The 8384-nt window shown below is 43.6% G+C and overlaps 1 protein-coding gene and 1 pseudogene across 1 annotated transcript in view; one reads left to right on the top strand and one right to left on the bottom strand.

The window, feature by feature from the left end:
- Nucleotides 1-775: 775 nt before the first annotated feature.
- Nucleotides 776-929, bottom strand: LOC113931688 (annotated as a pseudogene).
- A 3080-nt stretch (nt 930-4009) lies between these two features.
- The window catches only part of CDKL5 (cyclin dependent kinase like 5), a 199815-nt gene continuing 195440 nt past the window's right edge, over nt 4010-8384 (top strand). Inside the window, exon 1 of the mRNA XM_027607968.1 lies at nt 4010-4112. The gene's annotated coding sequence lies outside the window, so the exon portion shown is untranslated. The remainder of the gene's footprint in view (nt 4113-8384) is intronic.

Below are 8384 nucleotides of genomic sequence, written 5' to 3'. Positions count from 1 at the left end.
CGCCCCATGGTGAGAACTATTATTATCATCATCTTCCCGTTTTATAGAGGAAGAAACTGAGGCACAGAGAAGTTGAACAATTTGCCCAAGGACATAACTAGACCTGGCACTTAAATGTGGGCAATCTGGCTCCCAGGCCCATGGTTTTAGCCACTAAACTACACTGCCTTGCCAACCATCCACTTTCATATGGTATTTTATTCTGGTGTGGTTTTCCCTCTTGGGTCTTTTGAGGCTGACATTTCTGTTCTTTCCACACTGTTTGTGGTTAAACTTAGTGCCTGGAGGATAGGGATAGAGGTTTTAATAGTTTAAAATGAGGTACTGGACTCGCATTTCTAAAATGACATTTTCCCAAATGGCATGAACTTTAAATGAAAACATGTAAGATCTGACAGTCTGATTTAAGCTCTGAGCAGGGCCGAGGAATAACTAATGCTCACCTCTTCCTACAAACACTACAAATTTACACACTGGGGCACCTGGGTGGCTCAGTTGGTTAAGCGTCTGTCTTCAGCTTGGGTCATGATCCTGGGGTCCTTGGATCAAGTCCCACATCGGGCTCCCTGCTCAGTGGGGAGCCTGCTTCTCCCTCTCCCACTCTCCCTGCTTATGTGCTCTCTCTCTTTCTCCCTCTGTCAAAATAAATAAATAAAATCTTAAAAAAAAGCTACACATTGATTTGATTCTTAAGCTTTTCTCCTAGATCTTGATTGCCTTATGAGGTCTAAGCCCAATGGGCATTTCATATATGCTTCGTATCACCCCCTCCCCCACTGGGAATGCAGTCCCTCACCAACAGAAGTTGCAGTCCAGTTTCCCACGTTTGGGGAAATCACTGGGGTCAGAATGACCTGAGCATAGTGGATGAGACTCACCTTAAGAGAACCACCCTTGTGATCATGGTATCTTCCCTGCTAGGTAAGTATCATCATAAATGCTTTTTGACAATGATTTGAAGGCTTATTTAGTCTTCCAGACCTGTCCAACATGTATCCAGGATAAAAATGTCTTATGTCTTGATGGCCTCTTATTCATTTATTATTGAGACCCATAATGAGTAGCACACATGGGCTCTGTAGTGGGATACTTTTGAGGCATCTAACAGAAACTTTGATTCAAACTGTCTTAAATGCAAGGCAAAGGCAGAATTTGTTTAATTAAGCAACTCGGTGTTGTCATCAAGAAACCAAGTTTTTTGTTTGTTTCTTTTTTCTATTTTTCAGCTCTGCCTTATGTAGTGTACAGACTTTGAACAAAGTTTGATTTTCCTCTAATCACAAAATGGCTGCCAGAAGCAACTCAGGTACTCGGCTTCCTTGTTCATCAAGCAGGGTAGAAGGGAAAACCTTTCCCTCAAATCATAGGATGTTAAGTCTTTCCTTTAGTCTAATTGGGCCTTAGTCATTGATTGACTAAGACTAATAAGCACCCACCGCTAAGACTAATAAGCACCCACACTAATAAGTGTGGATACCTGAACACAGTTGGGGTTCTATTAGAAGGAAGATGGTATAAATTGATGCTGGAGAACCTCTGAAGCTATTGCTTCATCTGGAAAAAGGTGACCTAACAGAAGATATTTCAGAGAATCATGAGCCTCAGAGATAATATATATAGGGTTGCCAGATTTAGCAAATAAAAATACAGGATTCCCAGTTAAATTTGAATTTCAGATAAAAAGCAAAAAAATTTTTAGTATAAGTATATGCACCTCTTTCTACAAACACTACACAGGGACACATTGATTTGGTCCTTTTTTGTTTTTTCACACTGATTTGGTTCTTTTTCTCCCAGACCCTGATTTTGTTATGAGGTCTGGGCCCAGAGGGGCAATTTCAAAAATGCTTTTTTGGACAATGATTGGAAAGCTTATTTAGTCTTCTACCCTTGTCCCACATGTATCCAGGATAAAAATATATACTTACACTAAAAAATTACTTGCTGCTTATCTGAAATTCAAATTTAACAGGCCTCCTGTATTTTATCTGGCAGCTCTAAATGTATGTAAAATTCTTGGCACATAGCAGGCATTCATTCAGTGGTTAAGTATTAGTGTTCTTTCTACATAAGAAGAGAGCTCAGTTAAATGGCAGCGTGGTACTTTTTAACTCTTACTGACCTAGAAAATATATGCTTTTGATCAATAGAGCAATTAACAGAACTGGATGTGGTTCTAAGAAACCCTTCACCAACTCCTCAAAACCAGATTGAAGTAAATGTCCCTAAGTGGAAGGTCATAGTATATATACAGGGTGGCACATTATAAAACATCTAAAATTACTACTTAAAATGAAATTGGACCTATGTCAATGAATATTCAGTTATTGGTTTTTCTCAGTCTATACAGATAAACCATTCTTCATTTGATTCAGAAGTAATGCTGCTGCAATTCCTGGCATGAAGGTGCTAACACACAGGGATGAAAATGCATGATTGGCCCAGGAATTCTGGCTCCACGTGGGTGAAGCTCTAGGTCACAGCACTGTTACTTTGCATCTGGGGGAGGCAGGAGACTGCAAAGATCTGCTGTTTGGCTCTGACTCCATTTTCCCTCACTGCTAATTCACTGTTCCTACCTGAAAAATTTTCTAATATGTTTCCTGAAAAGTTGAAGGGAAAGCAGGCACCTTCATTTCCTCATCAAACATTCACCATGCTATGAAAAAGAAAACCCTAGTGGCTTGGCACCAAGTGGCCAAACCCAGCACGTTGTTACATATTGTTACCAGATTCACGACAGGAATAGATTAAGTGGATTTAATCCAAGATATCTATTTCCCATTACTGTACAGTACTGCTTATTTCTCATTTGGTGGCTGCTATGACCTCATAGACTGCTTTTCTGTGCTTTTCCTAAACCAGAAAAGAAACCCCATTTTTTCTCTTTGCTTTAAGTGGAAATTATTATGCAGCTTTACATATATTTGTCCACAATGCCTTTAAAGAAGATTATTATTTTTCTTAATTTTCAAAAAGTGGCATTGGAAATGTATCTCCTTCCATTTCATCACCTCGTCATCCTCATTGGAAACCTGATCCTTGGTAGGTATTAAGATCTTTACATTTCTACTGGTCGGGGGGATGACTTCATTGCCAGCTGGGGAATCTTGTGTGGCGGAGCATTGGACCTAAGCAGAGCTTGTGGGCTGATGCCTCTGCTGCAACAGCCTTTTGCATGCATCCAGCTGCTGTGTAAGGAATCCTCAGGCTACTAGTTCTTTGCTCCTAATTCACCCAAGGGATCGCAGGCTGATGGATGAGTGTATGTGTGAATGTGTGTATATGTGCGTGTGTGTGTGCACGCACAGCTGCAACAGTTGGGCAGCAGCTGCAATGAACTTCGATATCATTTTTACCAAAGACAGAGATAAATCGTCCTCCATCCTTTATTTCCAAGTAGTGCCTCGGCTCCCGCCCCAAATGTGTTCTCCCCGCTCTTCCACGACCCCACCCCGGCCCCCCGCACGTGTCCCTCTGGAGGAAGGCCAGGATAGCTGCGCCGCAGGCAGGATTCCCCTTTTTTTTCCGCAGTGAGAGGCGGATTCCCGGGCCTCTTCGGCCCTCCACCCCCGCAGCCGCCCCTTCCTTAGTCACGATCTTCCCCGCCCCTCCCCCTCCCCCTCCCCCTCCCCCTCAACCCCCCCTCCCGACCGCTCACGGCTCGGACCCCGCCCCTCCCAGCCACCCGGCCCAGGTTGCTAGGGCCTGGCTGGGCAACCAAACCTGGCCCGCGAGGAGATGCGGCGCGCGCGCGCGCGCAGGCGAGCTTATACAAGAAACCAGCCTTCTTAGGCTTCTGGGGCCCGAGCACGAGCGGCGCAGGCGGGGCGCGCGGGCCCGAGCTCGAGGACGAGCGCTCTTTCCGCATTGGTTTCTATCAGAAGTGGGCGGGGCGAAGGCGGGATCCGCCGGGGTCTTCGAAGCTTCTTTATTGGTCCGAACGGGACGGCCGGGGCGGGCCAGTTAGCAAATTAGGCTGCGCGTTCGCCTCTGCGAGAGGGCGGGGCCGGAGGTTTCCATTAGTTGTCCCTGCCACTGGGAAAGGTAAATCGGCGACGGCGGCCTCAGGAGCTGTGGGGTCCCCGGCTGGAGGTGGGGGACTCGGCTGGGTGAGTAGTTGAGCCGCCACCCGCCCGTCAGGCCTTCCTGTCCCCACGTCGGTTTCGCGCCACCCAGCTTCTCCCGACACAGGGGACCCACCCGGTCCCTCCGGGCAGACGTGAGAAGGGGCGGCGGCGCAGGTTCCCCCAGAGCAGGGCGACGCGGCGAGGGTGCCCCAGCCTGGAGTGGCCCCTCCTCAGCGCCCCATTGCGCCACTGGAAGGGCTTCCCCGGCGAGAGGTTGGGGCTGTATTTTGGGGCGTGGGGAGACGGGAGGATGTGAGGAGTGGCGGCGGGTCGAGGCAGCCCGGCGGGGCTCCCCTCAGCAGCGGGTCTGCGGCGTCCCCGCCCCGCCGCCCCCGCGGCGCGAGCTCCCCCGGGCTTGCGGCGAGGGAAGCCCCTTCCCGCCGGCGCCGAGGAGGAGCCTGTGCACCGGAGCCCCCAGCCCGAGTTCCGAGGGAGTCCGGGACCCGCCGGGGGCTGCGAGCCGGCGCCGGAGCCCCGGCCCTGCTGACTGACCTTGGCTGCCCGCGAGGGTGGGCGAAAGACCCACCGCCTAACCCGCATCTCTTCCAGCCTCCTCCCAACAAGTTTTCAGGCGTTGCTATGAAGTTCACGACTGGCATAGTGGGGAGAAGCAGAAATTGGCCCCTTCCCAGACCTTCGTACCCTTTGGACCCTCATAGAAATTAAATCCTGAGGTTTGGAACCATTTCCAAACGAACAGGTCCTGCTCGCATTGACACGTTTTATTCCCACGTTGGGGGGGGGGGGTGGGGATAACCTGAACGTATTTCTGTGTAAAGGCAGATCTTGAGGGTTTTTTTTCCCTTCTCTTCACTTGAGTGTTAAAGCACTGATGCCTGAATAAGAAAAGCCTGACGTTAGTATCTCCACAGTGAGATTAGACGGATGCTATGATACTTAAGTAGTTGCAGATCAGTGTTCTGTTAACACAATGTATTTTAATTGGCTGAAATTTAGGCTGATTTTAGAAAGTATTGCAGACACAGATTAATTTCCTCCCGTGAATCTGAATTAGGTTTGTTTGGACGTAATGGTCATGTAGTTAATGTAAGAGATTACACAAATTAATTTGTCTGAGAGCATTTGACTGAAACGGGAGACATAAATATGTATAGAATAGGATTATCGTTTTAGGTAACATTTCCAGCTTGCTCCTTTCTTGCTGTTGGGTTATAAAAAAGGCATCTTTACGGAGGCTATTCGGAATTATATGTGAATGACATTTAGATGTAAATTTGTTTTTAATTTAAGTGTTTTAAAATATTTTATTCGTAAAATGTGAAGAACCTGTTTACTTGTGTGTTTAGTGTTGAAGGGGGGGAGTATAATCTTACATTTAGCAACCCGATTAGGGTTCATTAATAATACATTTTTTAAAAAGGTGTGCCTCTTTTTGAGAACATGGTACTTGAATACCTTAGCAGTTCTTTTAATTTCTTTATTAAAAGTACTATTTTAGGTTTGAGCATTTTTGGCGTTCACACTGGAACAGGAGTAAGGAAGCCTGCAGCAGTATTACCAGTTTGACACCACCAGTGGGTGTTTCTGTTGACAAATGCGGAGAAGAGAACATTTGGGAAGGAAATCTTTTTTTCGGGGTGGGGGGGTTGGGGGGGGTTGGGTGGGGGGGGGAAGGAGCCAGAAGATAGAAGCTGCAGAACTAAAGCTGCCAGCACAGTGTATGCTGAGCATTTCACAAGTACAAGGAAACCTAATTAGGATGAAAAAAAAAACCAGTTTGGCTGTATTAAATAATAGAATTCCAAGAGGCATGCTAAATAAAGTTAATCATACCAAGAGTGTTAAATAATCTACCATTTCAGAGGAGTTTGGAGGGTCTTGAACTGGAGTGCCAAATCTTTTTAAATTGTCTTGCCTTTTAAACATAATACAGTGATTAATGTATGTGTGTGTACATATATATGTCTTGTATTCTAGTTTTGCTGATTTTTCCTAAGACTAATTTTTTTGAAAACAAAACTTGATATATTAAAAAACATTAGAAATAAACATTCTCTCTCCAGAGAGGATTTCTTTTTTCTTGGTCAGATTTATAATTTAGTCATGATTTAGGGGCTTGTGGAAGGGTTTTTTTTACCCCTTATCTCAGGTTTTTGATTTTTACTTATGCAAGTTCCCTGGACTAAATCTGCCATTATTTTCATTGTAATTTTCTTGCAGTCGTCTTGCAGTCATTTAAATCAGAGTGTGGTATCTACAGTATTCCCCGGGGTTTTAGAAGAAAAGGCTCCCATTGAGGGAAATTGCAGGGCCATCTCGCATAGATGAGTAATAGAAGGTTGACTGCGAATCAGTTGTATTCTGTTCCAAATATGCTGCATGGGGTTAAGGCAGTCATTTAATGAGAACCAGATTTTACATGGTATTTCTACTTTGAAGGTGCAGTATTGTTCCATTACAAATTAAAATACAGAGGTGGAGAAATTCCTTCAAGTATGCCTCCCCCCCCCCCCCAGCCTTGCTTCACTACTGTGTCCAAGAATCTGTGAGAGACTCTTTCAACAATAGTTGCATTGTTGGAAATGACAGTGGCTTCTGTTGCAGAAACTAACCTTCCACTATGATTTGTGTTTCAGTTTACTTTGTGATAGAAAATTCAGCTATATCTAAGAATACAGCTGTAGAAAATTTGTAAGGAAGTGAACCAAGAAAATAAATCTCTTCAGCGTGTCTGTTAAAAGTTCACCTTTTTTCCCCTTCCATTTTGATAACTTTGGTAGTTACCTCTTTTATTTCTTCTAGGTTTTAGAAGGTATGTTAGCATAGTACTTTATTTTTGGCAGTAAATGTGGGGGTAAGACTTTTTCATGTGATAAATTGATACCAAATAATAAGGCATTTAGAAGAAACCACCCACATAGACCCAAAATGTGAGGGAAGTCTTTCAGATAACCCTTAACTTTGGTACGAGAATAGCAAAATTTTAAGTATTAAGTTGCTTTCTACGTAGTAAAAGGCTGTTTACTCAGAATTTGATAGTTTTAGATTCCAAAGGTTGTTTTGTTTGTTTGTAACATCAAATTCCTTGGTAAGAGGAGGAGATAGAATCTCAAAGCTTCTTTATCATCTGATGTTGTCAATTGGGTCACGTATTTCGACTTACGAAAACACTGCAATTAAAAGACTAAATTTAAACTTTCTGTTTGGGAGGGTTTTCCAATTTACTTTCAATCTTAAACTCAACATTAGAAATCTTTTGTTGACAATGCATCACTTTCGTGTTTGGATTTAAATTCTTGATAGTTTCTAGAATGTTTCCTTCATATAGAGCAGCGCATGGATGACTTGATTACTCAAAGGTTTGGCCTCATTTCTCATTCAAGTTTGTACATTTACTTCATAATACTGAGATGGGAAGTTGGGTGCAGTTCTGTCAGTGGGTATGAAAGCTGAGTGAGGACTTTCTACCTAAAGAGCCTGATAACATTTAGACAATTAAGATTTGGGAATTAACAGAAAATTACTTACTAGGTTAAAAGGACCTATCCCATTCAGGTCTTTGAAATTGATTGTCAACATTTTGAATTAAGCTCTCAGAAACATTTGTGTTGGAGACAGTTCTAATTAAGGTCATATTTTGGGAGTGGTCTCTCTTTTGGGTAGTCTTTATAACGTATTATTTATTGAGCCTTACTGAAGACCAGATACTATAATAATTTATTTGTATGGATAGGTATATGTATGTGTGTTCTCACAACACTTGTATGAGGTAGATGTTTTCCTTATTTTCCTATACACTTGATCAGATGGGCTCAGAGAGAGAAAATAATTTGCTCAGATTACCCAGCTAGGCTGTAGCAGAGGCAAAACTTTCATCCAAACCGGTCTGACTTGAACCTGTGTCCTTCAAAACCATGCTCTCTGCTTCTCTTTAGGAATCTGTTTGCCCAAGCATATTTTTGAGGTCCTACTGTAAAGTCACTCCTGGGGTGGGACTAGAGGTTTAAATATGCCTCCTGGAGTTCACAGGCTACATTGGTAAGGCCGCCTGACCTTTAGTCACATGGGAGGCTGAACTCAGATCCAACAGCACTTGCGGATAGGACAACTGGAAGTGCAGACTTTTATAACAGAGGGTCATTAGTTCTGTTTCTTCATAAATGAAGGTTGTACATAATTATTTACATCCAAAATGAGGTAGCTATTTCTAATTAACTACTTGGTATTTCATGTTTCTGCATGTACTGTAACTTTTGACTGACTTTGATTAAATTTGCTACACTAATAAAGGTG

This window comes from Zalophus californianus, chromosome X (genome assembly GCF_009762305.2).
Source record: "Zalophus californianus isolate mZalCal1 chromosome X, mZalCal1.pri.v2, whole genome shotgun sequence".
NCBI lineage: Eukaryota > Metazoa > Chordata > Mammalia > Carnivora > Otariidae > Zalophus > Zalophus californianus.
Note: the sequence above shows the minus strand (reverse complement) of the source record. Positions and strands in the feature narration are given on the sequence as shown.